Source organism: Pagrus pagrus (genome assembly GCF_965226575.1).
Source record: "Pagrus pagrus genome assembly, chromosome: 3".
Taxonomy (NCBI): domain Eukaryota; kingdom Metazoa; phylum Chordata; class Actinopteri; order Spariformes; family Sparidae; genus Pagrus; species Pagrus pagrus.
The window spans coordinates 32,943,579-32,957,407 of NC_140187.1; the positions used below are offsets into that span (position 1 = coordinate 32,943,579).

The window sequence follows — 13,829 nt, forward strand, 5'->3', positions numbered from 1 at the left end:
AAACAATACAACTGAATTGTTTTAATTTAAAAAAAGAAAAACCCAAACAAACCCAAAATGGTTCTGTACACCTTTTTTGGCGTAATCCAAATCACCAGGGGCCGGTATTTCAAAATAATCTCACAGGATTACATTGGTTGGGTTGGATTAAACTTGATCTGATCTGAAAATTGGGTACTTCAAAGCAGATTTTGATGATTCAGATTCAGATTTGGTAATCCAACCCTACCTTTAATCCGGATAAAGTCTCATGTAGGGGGTGAGAGGGGTTGTCCATAATAGATGTCAGCTTGGCTAACATCCTCCTCTCACCCACCTCCTCAATGGAGTCCAGAGGACAGTCCGAGACTGAGCCAGCCCTCTTGACCAGCTTATTGAGTCTCTTCCTGTCCCTCTCTGAGCTTCCACACCCCCAGCAGACCACAGCATAGAAGATCGCTGATTCTACCACAGAGTCATAGAAAGTTTTTAGCAGTGACCTGCACACACCAAAGGACCTCAGTCTCCTCCATAGATGGAGACGACTTTGGCCCTTCTTGAACAGGACATCTGTGTTGTGTGTCCAGTCCAGTTTATTGTTTATGTGAACACCCAGGTATTTGTACTTCTCCACGATCTCAATGTCCAAACCCTGGATGTTCACCGGTGCAGTTTGAGGAGGCTTCCTCCTGAAATTGATCACCACCTCCTTTGTCTTACTGGCATTGATGCGCAGGTGGTTCAGTTCACACCAGGCGACAAAGTTGGTGATGACCTTCCTGTACTCCAGATCGATCCCCTCTGCCACACGTGCAACGATGGCTGTATCGTCGGAGAACTTCTGGAGGTGACAGCTGTCCGTGTTGTAACTGAAGTCCGATGTGTAGAGTGTGAAGAGGAAAGGGGAGAGCACTGTACCCTGTGGAGCTCCTGTGCTGCAGACTACCACATCAGACACACAGTCGCAGATCCTCACATACTGCGGTCTGTTTGTGAGGTAATCGGTGGTCCATGCAGCCAGGTAGCAGTCGACTCCAGCTCCTTCCAGCTTCACCCTCAGCAGTGAAGGTTGGATTGTGTTGAAAGCACTGGAGAAGTCAAAAAACATGACTCTCACAGTGCTCCCGGTGCTCTCCAAGTGTGAAAGTGACCTGTGCTGCAGGTAGATGACAGCGTCATCCACACCAATGCCAGGTCGATAAGCAAACTGCAGGGGGTCCATCTCACTGTTCACAAGGTGTCGAAGGCGGGTGAGGACGATCCTCTCCATGGTCTTCATAAGGTGCGAGGTCAAAGCCACTGGCCTGAAATGGTTGGGCTCCCTGGGGTGCGCAGTCTTGGGGACAGGAACCACGCAGGATGTTTTCCACAGGAGTGGAACTCTCTCCAGACTGCGGCTCAGGTTGAAAGCGTATAATTCATAATACATAACGCCTTATTAAAGTTGCTGCAGTCTGCACACATGTAACATTAGCCTACTTGAAGAAAGTTCACCGTGTGAACTAGCTACAGATTCAGCCATCTTGATTTTCCTCTCCCAACCAAAGGCCTTTTGGCTGCCAGCTGCCTACCAGCTGGTTCCCAGTCGATTGCCAGAACCTGGCAGACTCCCCCCTCCTACTCCTGGGGGTGTGCCTAGATTCCACTGTAAACATGCCCATTCATTAAAATGCAGGGTGTCACCATGAGATGGCACTTCCCTCACAAAAAACATACAGGATAAATACCCTTTAAACCTAAACCTTATTCTTCTACTCCATTATATCTCAGAGGCAAAAATTACACTTTTTTTCCACAACATTTATTTATAGCTTTAGTTAGTTTAGTTAGCATCAGGCCTACTGATTACTTAGTTTATTTGTATTTGATATCAATAATCTAATCTTGTAGCTAGGTTATATTATTATATGTTAAACCACCCAGCAGTATATGCAGTTATTAAAATGAGTTCATCCTTTACCTGCTGCAGCCCTAAAGTTATGAACACATTAATGCATCAACAGTTATAATTCGAGAATAAACTATATGTATAGTATTCTGAATTGGACCGTTTGTTTATTCAGTTTCTTCAGTCATGAAAACAAAGACTGTGTTTATTAAGTTTGTTTAAGCACATAAAATCAGTCAATGAAGATCTTCCTCTTCGGATTAAAATGTTCTTGCCCAAAACTATATAATACACCTTTCATGAGCAGGTTACTTTTACTTTTGTGGTACTTTTAAGCCTTGCATAAAAGTGAGTTGTCTATTCAGTAGAAAGACAGAAATATTTTTGAAACTGCTGCTACATAACCAGAGAAAACAGAGAAAGGGGACAGTGTTTTTCCCCAGCTGGTACCAAACAACATGGTATTACAGCTAAACAGGCCACCACACTATGTTTCTGAAAACATTTAAGAGATAAAAAGACGGGTTACACCCCGGCCTTCCGAATCCCCGCTGTTCTGAAAATAGACTTCCATTCTTCGTAATGGCGTGGTTTCCCATTTTTTCTAAAGACCCCGCTATTCCGAAAAGGCTATTGGGGAACCCCTGACCCTAACCCTAACCCTATTGGGAAGTAATTGGAACTTGAAAGTCGGATCGGAACAGCGGTGTGTCGGAGTGGGGGTGTTTCGGAATAGAGGGGTTTCGCAATGGAGGTGTTTCGGAACGTCAAGCTGTTCGCAAAAAGACGATGAACAGGTCTGTGGTTCATGTTTGCTCATCACCCGCTTCTTTTACAATTTCATCAAAAGGTCCTAAGCATCCATTTTCATAGTACATAAAGAAAATGGTGGTGACTTCTGATTCACGGTCTCTCTCTATTTTAGCTAAGCACTACACTAAAAATGTTCCTCATAGCATGTTAGGGGATGAATAGGCAGTGTAGTAACAGCTCTTTCTGTTGGTGGAAGTATGCTAACAAAATGCGGGACAAAATTCTGTAATTGATTCAACAGCCCTGCAGCCGCCAGATGAGTGTTGGGGGCTGGGAGACCTGTTGGGATGTCCATTAAATAAGAAACAAAGAGATGCACTGTAATGCTAATGATGTGTTTGGCCTCTCTCACCTCCCAAGATACGCCGAGGATGTTTGTGATTGCATCGCTTATCAATATGCCACTGCATGAGGATTTATGAGGACATATTACTGCGTAAGTGCCAGGGGCTGCCTTCATAAAGACTAGTACAAAGAGTTGCTACTAGTGACAGAATTCTAAAACATAAAACATTACGACGTTTTCTGGGAATGTTTGCTTAGAATTAAGACTAGATCCTTGTCAAGAAAGAAGTTATTCAGAAACCATCTCAGCCCTTAAGAGAGCTCCTAAGGTGAAAATCAGTAAGGAGTAGGCAGGAGGATTTTTTAAGAGCCTCATGAGTTACGTAAGCAGAGGAGAAAGTGGTGGAAAGACAAAGAGGGGGGAGAAAAACACTGCATGAGAGTGAGTTAATGAAACACTACAGTTTATATCGTGCAAGGATAATGTTTGTTGATCTCATAAGAGATACACTCACATCTCCTACCCAACACAATAATGCCATAACAGCAGAAATAAAAGTGATCACAACATTGAGATATTTGGCAATGGCAAAAATGTCAGCTCCTTCCCAGTCTCCCTCTTCCTATATAACACTCTTAAGGTTAAGGTTACTTTATTGGTCTCCACCAGGGAGAAATTTGTCTCGGAGATGGGGAGAAGTTGCAGCACAAAACGGACATAAAATACATAAAATACATAAAAAAACAACATGCAATACAACGTACATCAGGTTAAGACAGTGGTGGAATAGACACAGACAAACACTGGATGAACCTACACATATACTGCCACACATATACATCCACACAAGCATTCACATAAGCATTCCCATCACATCACCTCCCATAACACCATGTCAACTTACCAAAACATTCATTCTTCACTGGGCACTTGTCAAATAGACTAAGTAGGCCTCCTAAAATCACCTGCATGGTAAATACATGGAAGCAGGGAATTATGAGCGTACTCAATCCAGGGAGGGTGAGTGGACCAGGATGCGGGGTGTATGGCGGTAATGCCCGTTGGTCTGTGGGTGGTAATCCGAGGAGAGGCCCACCGCTTGACAAACAGCCTTCCAGACTTGGGAGATAAACTGTAGACCCCTGTCTGAGACTATGTCCGTGGGAATCCCGTGGAGCATCCAACAGGGAAAAACACTGGAGCAAAAGCACACATAAACGTAGCAACACTAGAAGTACACGGAGAGTAAAGTCTGGGTTTAGTCAACATACAGGATGGAACAAGGAGTTGATGAGATGATGACATGCAGGTGCGTCTCTCCGCTGCAGCAGTCACGCCCACGGACACATACACACACTTGAAAGAAACAGGTGAGGGACAAAGGGGGGGGCAGGCAGGGGGAGAAAACAATAACAAAAACCCCGACTGCCACGGCTGAACCGTGACACCCAGTGTATCAGCAAACCTGTATCTGTCTAAGGCTACATCCCACAATGGCGCCTCCCACCCCCCTAAAACAGGTGAGAGTGCTATCAGGGCTAGCTGGCTGAGTTGCTAAGCTATCCATTCTGTCTGACTGCCTCTTGCCAATGCTCGTTTTTATCTCCACCCCCTCCCAAGCCTCCCAGATGTGATAAACGAGGAGAGAAGGATGAAAAGATGGAGGGGGAAGGGACAAGTGTGTGTGTGGCTCCAGAACTTGCTCTGCCAGCTTTTACCCACCTGCCTAGATAAGAGAGGCACTGTAAATTAACACACGATAGGGGGGCTGAGAACACAGGCAGTGTGTGTGTGTGTGTGTGTGTGTGTGTGTGTGGATTTTGGGGGTTTGTGCACTCATTCACACACATATGCACACACACTTCCTCTCTTTGCTTTGCCGCAGGTATCACAGATAAAGATGTGTCATTGATGAATGGGATTTTATTTCCCATCAACCTTTGCTGCGTGGGAAATGGAAAGCTCATCCCGGCCCCTAAATCATCAGATGAATAATGATAACACTGGGTAGCAGTTTTCATTTCTTCGCACTATTTGTCTGCAGAGCGTCATATGCAAACTGTTTGTTCTATCATCGCCTGTAGTGGGTTTTTTTATTTTGTTTTTTTTTCCTCACAGCTTCTACAAACTGTGGTGCAGATGTTTAAACCCATGTTTGTACAATGTTTGATCACACCGGAGGGCAGTGAGCTCCTAATTCACCAGTTAAAAGCAGGAGACAATTTAAGGTACATCCCCTTCTTTTACTTACGAAATGGGAAATACACCACCTCTCTGACACATATTAATACAGCTCAATTAATCTCTATATCTTTTATACCACTTGTTTTTGGAAGTCATTTCCTGACTGTGAGTTCCAAGATAAACAGCACTGGCACCAAGGTGCTCAGCACAGACACTGTCATTCATTTGATCTAGTAAACTGACGCCATAAACTTTTATTTGACATATATTTGTTGGACAATGAAAAACACCTCAGTGAGCTGGCACTCTCTGAGGTTTTTACAAGCGTCATGATGACTGCGTTCATCAGCTCAGTTCACATCAACAAAGGCATGTGCATGATATGGAGTTGTCCGTGAGGATATGAAAACAGCTCACCACATAATGAAGAAGCTGAAAGTTAAATACTCATATATTACTTCTTCACTGACATGGCAGTGAAAAGTTTATTACATTTTTCTCAATGACAGTAGCAATGTATGAAATATAGTCATGGTGTGATCATTCGAGGATTAACTGTATAGGAAGCAGAGGCAGCCATTAGCAATTTGAACTGATATTGATATATTACTGATACGATTGCTGGTAGAGCCCTGCATTGGGATGGGGATACCCCAGGTCCCATGCAACCAAACGCAGGCTTGTGGGAGTGGGTGCTTTTAACTTTTCAATGGAACTCTTTTGTGCAGGGGTGAATGTTAAGAATGTTTGTGGGTGCGGATTGGAAGATTTTTTTCCCCCTGTTGCTTTCCCTTGCAAAATGTTTTGCCTTCCCTTGCAATGCTTTTGCATTTCTGTTATTATGGTTCAAACACACCAACCTCCTTGGCCTCTCTCCCGGTAACCCTAACCCTAACCCTGCTCCTGTTGGGGTCACTCATCCTCCCGAGCAGCTCTTCACTGACAATGTGTCTCTGGGCTCATTAGGTGGCGCAGACAGGCTGGCTGGCAGAGCAGCAGCAGGGCTGCCGGATGGCAGCGAACAGCCAAAGTGGTCGATGTGTTTACCCGCGGGGCAACTATGGCCCATAATTCACTGCATCAGCTCTACTGCTGGGGAAATGTTGTTGTTGAGCCCCGCCTGGGCATATTTGTCGATTTATGACCGTAATAATGTTGAGTTTATTCTGTCTATTCATGTGTAAGGTGAATTTGCTGCTGTGTTAATTGAATGTAGACACATGCCACATAGTCACTGCCCACCCATTCAATATCTTCCAAAGCACATACAAAATGTACAAAGCTGATTTAAGTGTTTTCTGATCTGCCACCACTGGGTTAAAGTTAACAAAAAATACCTGCTTGAGGTTCGAAAAACATTGTATTTACATGTGTAAATCAAAGGACATAGACGTGTACATGTAAGGACATTTGAGGTCACAATTACATGTAAAGCACAACTGAAGAATGAGCCATCTCATTGCCAGTGTAGGCAGCTGTTCTGATTAAATACCACTCAGCAAACATATGCAATGGTATCAATTTATCTGTGGTAAGCTATTATCCACCAGTATTATCAGCCTTGCTGATGCATTGTTTGGGCTCTCATAGTTTTCAGTGTTTAACCATTGCATGCATGAATTATGAAATCAAAAGTAATAGTTTTTTTCCATGTTTGGTTTACTCTTATATTTTATTTAAAGGAGTTTTGTCAACACCATGCATCAATGGTATAAAAAGTAGTTTGGGAACAACTAAATAATAAATAATTTCATTCTAAAAAAAATTTATGATATAATATACAATTGAATAGTTTAATTTAACATACATTTTGTGTAGCCTTTGAATTGTATCTAAAGGCCCATTTTATCTAAACTGGAGTATATGCTTTGGTGCATAACATCCACTGGAGTGGACAGATATATTTTCAGTGACGGAAAAAATGTACATGAAAAGCGTGAGTAAAATCTGGCTAAAATGATTTCCTACACATTATTAATGTGAAAATTGATTTTGGACCCCTCTGATTTTCTAAGAATAAGAGGATATAAAAGTTATTCTTGAGGCATTTGGTGCACCTCCTCCTTCCTTCCACCATTATGAATTTATGATGTCACTCAAAATGACACTGAGATACAAAATATTAATGAAACGGAAATGTGAACAAGGCTTTGGGGATCCACCACCTTGTGATTGGGACCTGGCACTCCAACTGAAATGGTTAAAAATGGCTTCTTGTCCACTAGTGGATATCATGCATGAAAGGGTTAAACAAACAATCAATGCTGTTGTATTTCTGAGCGCTAGTAGGATAGGACACTATCATGTTTTAAAAAGTTAGTTTTTCAGTGTTTGCTTCAGAGCAAATTATTTCTGAGTACTAATACTAATACAAATAATATTAACATCATAGACTGAGGTTAACTTAAGAATTAGTGTGCATGTCTTAATTGTGTATATCCATGCAGGGAGTGTCTGTATACCCTAATAAATGTGTGCATAGTGTATTTGTATATGAAAGCAAAGGTCAGCTGTCAGCTGTCTGAACTGATGGAGCAGCATACCAGTGACAGGAAAGGAGGCATGTTGAATGGATGGGTGCAGAGGGACAGAGCTGTTACATTAACAAACACACAGAGCTGATGAAAAACAGCATTCCTTCTGCTGTACACAACACAAGTAAGTAAATCAGTGTGACTGGATGTTGCAGGCTAACACATGAAGGTGCTCTGTACATCACCACATCACAGCGATCGGGGTTGTTTCTCTGTGATGTTGATCTTATTAGTAATAGTATTCGTGGAGTTTTTCTTGTCTTATTGTTGTTTCCACCCTCTCTGCCTTTATGCTGTTTGTTCTCCCCTCATTTATTGCCTTTTCCTTCTTATTCTCCCTCTCCTTCTTGCTCGTTCTCTTTCTCTCTCCCAGCCAGCTACATTCCATTAAACCTTCAAAGATAACAGATGACTGCCAGGCTGCACTCCGTTGTTTTTTTATATTTATTTCTCTTTTATTTATGATTGGCCTTCCCTCCGGATAGAGAACACATGCCATTCCTAACATAATGTTATATTTTCCCGGTGCCTGTCCTCAATGACACCAAAAAACACAGTCATTCTTTAAAAGCCCAATGCTACCTAGAGGGCAAATAGATGCTGTCCCAGTTGCCGAGCCTGTTCCATACCATTTTTAATAATCTGGCTTGCTGATAGGGGTGGCCCCCACCACCCTTTTTGTGCTTTTTCTTTTTTAGGCAAAAGCAATATTGTTCCCACCCCCTTGCTTTTATGAAGCACAGTAACACTCTTGAAATTGAAAAAGCCACAGCTGACTCTCAGTGCAATTTCTCACGTAATGCAGTTCAATTGGGTTTTTAAGATAGATTGCACGAGGTCGAAGCATGCTCTAAACATATCTCATAACCCAGATTGTACAGCTCTGTTCCCGCATCTCCGATCTGTTTTGTAAAGCTGTGGCGGTGAGGGAGTTGAAAGACAGTGCATGTGTTGCATCAGTGGCTGGCAACACTACATCGTATGACCTTCTTTGATGGGCGCCCTTTCTCCAGCTGTGAGAAGGGCCGCGGAATTCAAAGCCCCATAGCGTGGTTCAGATTGAGAGAGAGGCTGCATCAAACCATCTTTCTGATGTCCTCGCTCTCTCTGCTCAGCAAGGACGTGCACTCCATGCAGTGCATTCTGTTGTCTGTTTTCACACAAAGCCTTGAGTATGACTCCTCAGATCTGTCAGTCCCTCAGGGAGGATCATAGGCTGCTGTGCATGGTCTCGCAGAACTCTCAGCAGGTTCATGGCAGCATCGCCCGCCCCCGAGTACCTCCTGCTTTACATTTCCATCCTGAGGCAACAGAGCTGTCCCATGAGACACTCCAAGGTGGATGAAAAGAATGAAGGGACTTTTCAGAGGTTTCTGTGAGGACACATATTTTTAAATCATTGTCATCTGGTTGGAAACAGGAAAGACTTACATTACATTTCCTGTTGACAAAGGTCTGCCACAGAAGTCTTTTTTTTGCCACTTTGCTGTCTGTGACTGCTGAGTCTGTGACACATTTCATAAGCGTGCCTGCTGTAGTGCTGGAGCCACATTAATGTCTTCAATCCAGCAAAGTAGTGGATTTGTTGCACAAGGGCGGATCCAGGGGCCGAGCCACAGGGAAATCAGTTCCATCTGAAATAATGTCAATCTTTGAAGTGACCGTTTGTTTCGGAGCACTTCACTGGCTGAATTTTGAAAGAAAGGCAAACATATGTTGGTTGATTTCATCAGCTTAATTCAAATCAGATGCATTTTCTGTCTTAAAACCACTTCACTGCATCTGCACCAGAGAATGTGAACCAGACCCACCTATAATCTTTTACTGAACACACAAATGCTGAGCAACCTCACAACGATGTGACTAACAACACTAAGCAAGATAGCAAGTAAAGATTTAATACGTTAAGCTAATGTTTGAGCATTTCCGAGTGTCGCTGAACTCCTGTCTGTTGTTAGGTTAATTACTGGCTAGCTAGCAGTGACTGGTAAAGCCAAGAATTGTTGAAAGGTAGCCCTGACGTTATGTAGCCAGGATTCTTGGGAATTGGAATTAATTATTTGGTTTGGATTTACAGACTTAGAAATCTTTCTATGTTTGGCTTAGTGCAAAACAGTGTTATCAGATATTTTGGTTTTGCATCAAATATGCATTAGAATTGGCTACAGTGGGATGTATGGGGTGGGAAGTATGTGAGATTTGCTGAAAGACACAGTGGATTAAGTAGCTTAGTTATGAAAGCAGTTACTTGATACTGAAAAAAAGCAATGGGTTATTGAATATGATATAAGAATTACAGCATGTTGAATGTATCTAAGAAGCAAAGATTTATTTGTGCCCAGTTGAGAGCTGGTATTTTAGCACTTTATGTTGAAACTGGATTTGCTGTTTAAATGGTATAGAAAATGTATTTTGCTAGTTTTATATTGCCCTTTTTTACTAGGAAACATGCAATATGTTCCTTAGTGAGAAAAAAAGATGATAGATGTTTTAAACATGGACAATGCACAAGGGTCAATCAGAGATTAGGTTTACAGCTGTCTTCTCTTGTTTTATTTGGTGCAATATTTGATATTCCAGTCACTTGTTAACTGAAATTATGTTGATGTATATGGAATGTTTGGATGTTTTTTTTTTTCTTTATATTTTTAGAATATGTGTATTTCAATTGCCATAATGTTTGGCATAATCAGCTGTTTCACTGAGTCTGCATTAATGTAAAAAAAAAGACGTGTTACAGCTAAAAACTGCAGACAAACTTCTCTTCACAAACAGTACCATCCTGAATGCCCCGCATTTGAATTTCCTACCTCCAAAGCTAAGTTCCTTTTTCTCTTTTGGGTGTATTCAGGTGTGAGAGCCTCTGTCCAGTGTGTGTATTGTTATTGATTCTATGTTTTCTGTCAGGATTGGAGTGCAAATAGTAAATACATGTACATACAGACACCAGCCTCACAGGAATTCATTTATATGTAAAACACAAAGGGCCAAACTACAGCACTACCAAACACTATAAACAGCTTCCAAAGTCTCACAGGTTTTAAGTGGCTGACCAGTGTATTGAAACCTTTAAACTCGGCAACGTGAGAGACAGCCTGTGATGTGATCAGACTTAACAAGGCAGCAATGTGCTCCCCTCTGGGCTCACCTGTCATGCTGGCTGTATAAACCCCAAAACATGATTTTTAGTTTGATTTTTACACAAACATGAGAGCCAGTTCTTTATAATATTACCCCCCAGCTAAAAGTCAAACATGTTTATTCACAAAATACACATTAGGACTTGTGACTGAAAATGACAGAAATATTCATATGAAGTCTAGCTAGACATGGTAACCATGTCCCCTTCGCATTACTCATATGTGCAGTTAGCATTTTATACATTCAGAGCTAACGCCTTTAGGCACAACACTTTTTTGAGCTGTTATCACATTCATCCCTCATCTGATACCTCTATTGGGAGGACTGTAAAGCTTGGAGGGCGCTAATGGACTCATGACCAATGACCGCACATTTGATATAGTGAAGCAAGAGACATGAGACAACACAAGACACAACGAGGCACATTCTGGGAGGAAAACAGAAAAAAAAGGATTATTGGCACTTCAGTATATGGTGGAGAAATGTTGTTGTAGTCTGTGTGTGGGGCTCCTGTGTATGAAGTTGTGTGCGTGTTGGGGAACTATAAGGGAGAGAAGTGTAGAGGTAGCCAGGAAGGGAGTATGGAAAACAAGTAAAATAGATCATAGTAAGTCTGAAAAAATCTAATAATCATTAAATACATAAATAAATGATAATAAAAAAGAGAGACAGAAAACCTCTACCCCAACTCCTCCTGCTCTGCAACCACTAAACAAAATTTAAATATTTTATTATTCATAAAATGACAATAATAATAATAATAATTATAATAATAACAATAACAGTAATAATCAAAAGAGAACATATTTAACCGTTGGTAGGAAACAGGAAGCAAACAGTGTCCTATATTCAAGGCACTTTTTCTGTGCCATCCATCCAGCCCACTTCCTCCCCAAGAGGTTTTTTGCCTCTATTAATGTTACGCTACTTCCACCTTTGTTCCTGGCAGACTGAGATCGAGGGAAACACTAGTTGCACTTAGGCAATGTCAATTTGCAAACCCTCGCGGCAGGTTGCATCCAGAATGTCTGTGAGTTGTTTAGAGGCTTGATAAAAATACTGTAAAATAAAAAATTAAATGGAAATCTGTCAGGCCTAAATCTAATCTCATGACCTCCCTGGTGTGGTACTGCAGACTGTCCTACAACGCAGTATTAAGCATTAGAGAGGAAACTTCAAGTTTTCATGGTCATGAAGGGTGTTCACTTGGCATGGCTGCATGCCTAACCTGAACCAGAGCAGGTTCTGTCTGAGATAACAGATCAACACATGAAAAAGCACCGCCTTCTGACCAATCGACTCTCTGGAAAATGGCATCGTCATTCATAGAATATCCTTTGGATCTCAGTGCGCAGATTGCGACAGGTTCTCTTTGGAGAGAGCAGGCGTTCAGAGACATTTCTTTTTTCTTCCTGTTGGCTACGAGCAACATAAAACTAATTACGTTATGCTTTTGTATACATACATACTAGGGATGCACAATATGGATTTTTTCAGCTGATACTGATAACAATAATTACCTGCTTCTCACGGCCGATACAGAAAACCGAATTTCACGTTTGTATTTTAAACAGGAGTCCATAACCTGTACTTTATGCACCCCTGAGGGTAAAAAGGCTCAGATGCAGCAGGCAAAGATGGTTTATTTATTATTCATAGCTCTAATGAGATTTACTGTGTTAAACTCACAGACTTTCCCCCTCCTCTCCAAACACGTATTGCGAGTTACAATTGTGTCGTCTTCTACTCAACTTGAACTAGCGCCACATACTGTGTGTAAATGCTACACTTGTTAAGTCACCTAAAGCAGTTTGGCTTTGTGTTATCAGTTCTATTCATCGGCTATAATTTTATATTTTAAAATAGATTTTAAATAATTACACTTGTGCATAGGAATACTGACGTTGTATGGTGGAGGGAATGTAGTGCCAAAGGAAAAGATGGCAACATAAAGCGCCACACACAACATCACATCATAAGACCCAAACTAACCCTTTAATATTCTTAGTTACTCCAGTATTTTGCTTATACTTAGCATGCATTCAACCATCTGTCCGATATATGTGACTGTCTTTTCTAACACATACATTTTATATATAACTGCCACATTTTAATTGGAACTGCTGTCCTCTTACTTAACAAGAGATCACTTTTCAAAGTGTGTGTGTGTGTGTGTGTGTGTGTGTGTGTGTGTGTGTGTGTGTGTGTGTGTGTGTGTGTGCTCGCGCGCGAGTGTGTGTGTGTATGTGTGTGTTTGTGTATTTGTCCCGTTTTCAAAGATACTACTGATGCAGGCTTTGTTCTTTCCAGCCTGGAGAGAGTTTGTTCATAGTGATAGATAATGGAATCTTGTAACATCATAGAATGAATGCATGTACATTTAGTTTTCAGGTGGGTTGTTAGCTTTAAATCAGCTCGTCCTCCCCTCCCTCAGAAACCACTTAGAACATCTATAATAATGATGCATTAAGGTGTCAGCAGTGCAGGCTGCCTGATTCATCACTGCAGCCTGTTCATGGTGAGAGTCTGTCTCCTGTGCTTACCTTCCCACATATTAATGTTTCATTGAGTACATTACACTACATCACATCTGTGTTTGATGATTATCACTCACACACACACAGGCACGCACACACACGTGTATTTGTCCCTCACAGATATTGGTATTGGTGTATATGTTATCTGAAATGCAGGCCGGCCAATCAGCAGAAGATCATGCTTTTGGATAATTCAGAAACAGTTTTGTGCTTTAGATGTTAAACTTTGACTCACACTTAACTGGAGAGACAAGAACTCAAACACACAGTGACAAATTACAGCTGGTGTCAAGAAATGTAACAGTGACTATACTGCACTAGTTAAAACTATAAACCAGCACAAAAATTACAGGTTATATCATAAAAAAGACAAGTCACCTAGCAACCTAGCAACAGCAAACAGTAAAAAACATTTTACATTTTACTGTCCTGTCGCAATCGTCACGTCACTCATGCCTATTATACTT

General features: G+C 41.5%; 1 protein-coding gene across 1 annotated transcript in view; it reads left to right on the forward strand.

The window, feature by feature from the left end:
- LOC311252755 (receptor-type tyrosine-protein phosphatase gamma-like) overlaps positions 1 to 13,829 on the forward strand; it is a 480,433-nt gene that overhangs the window by 309,058 nt on the left and 157,546 nt on the right. The window lies entirely within an intron of this gene.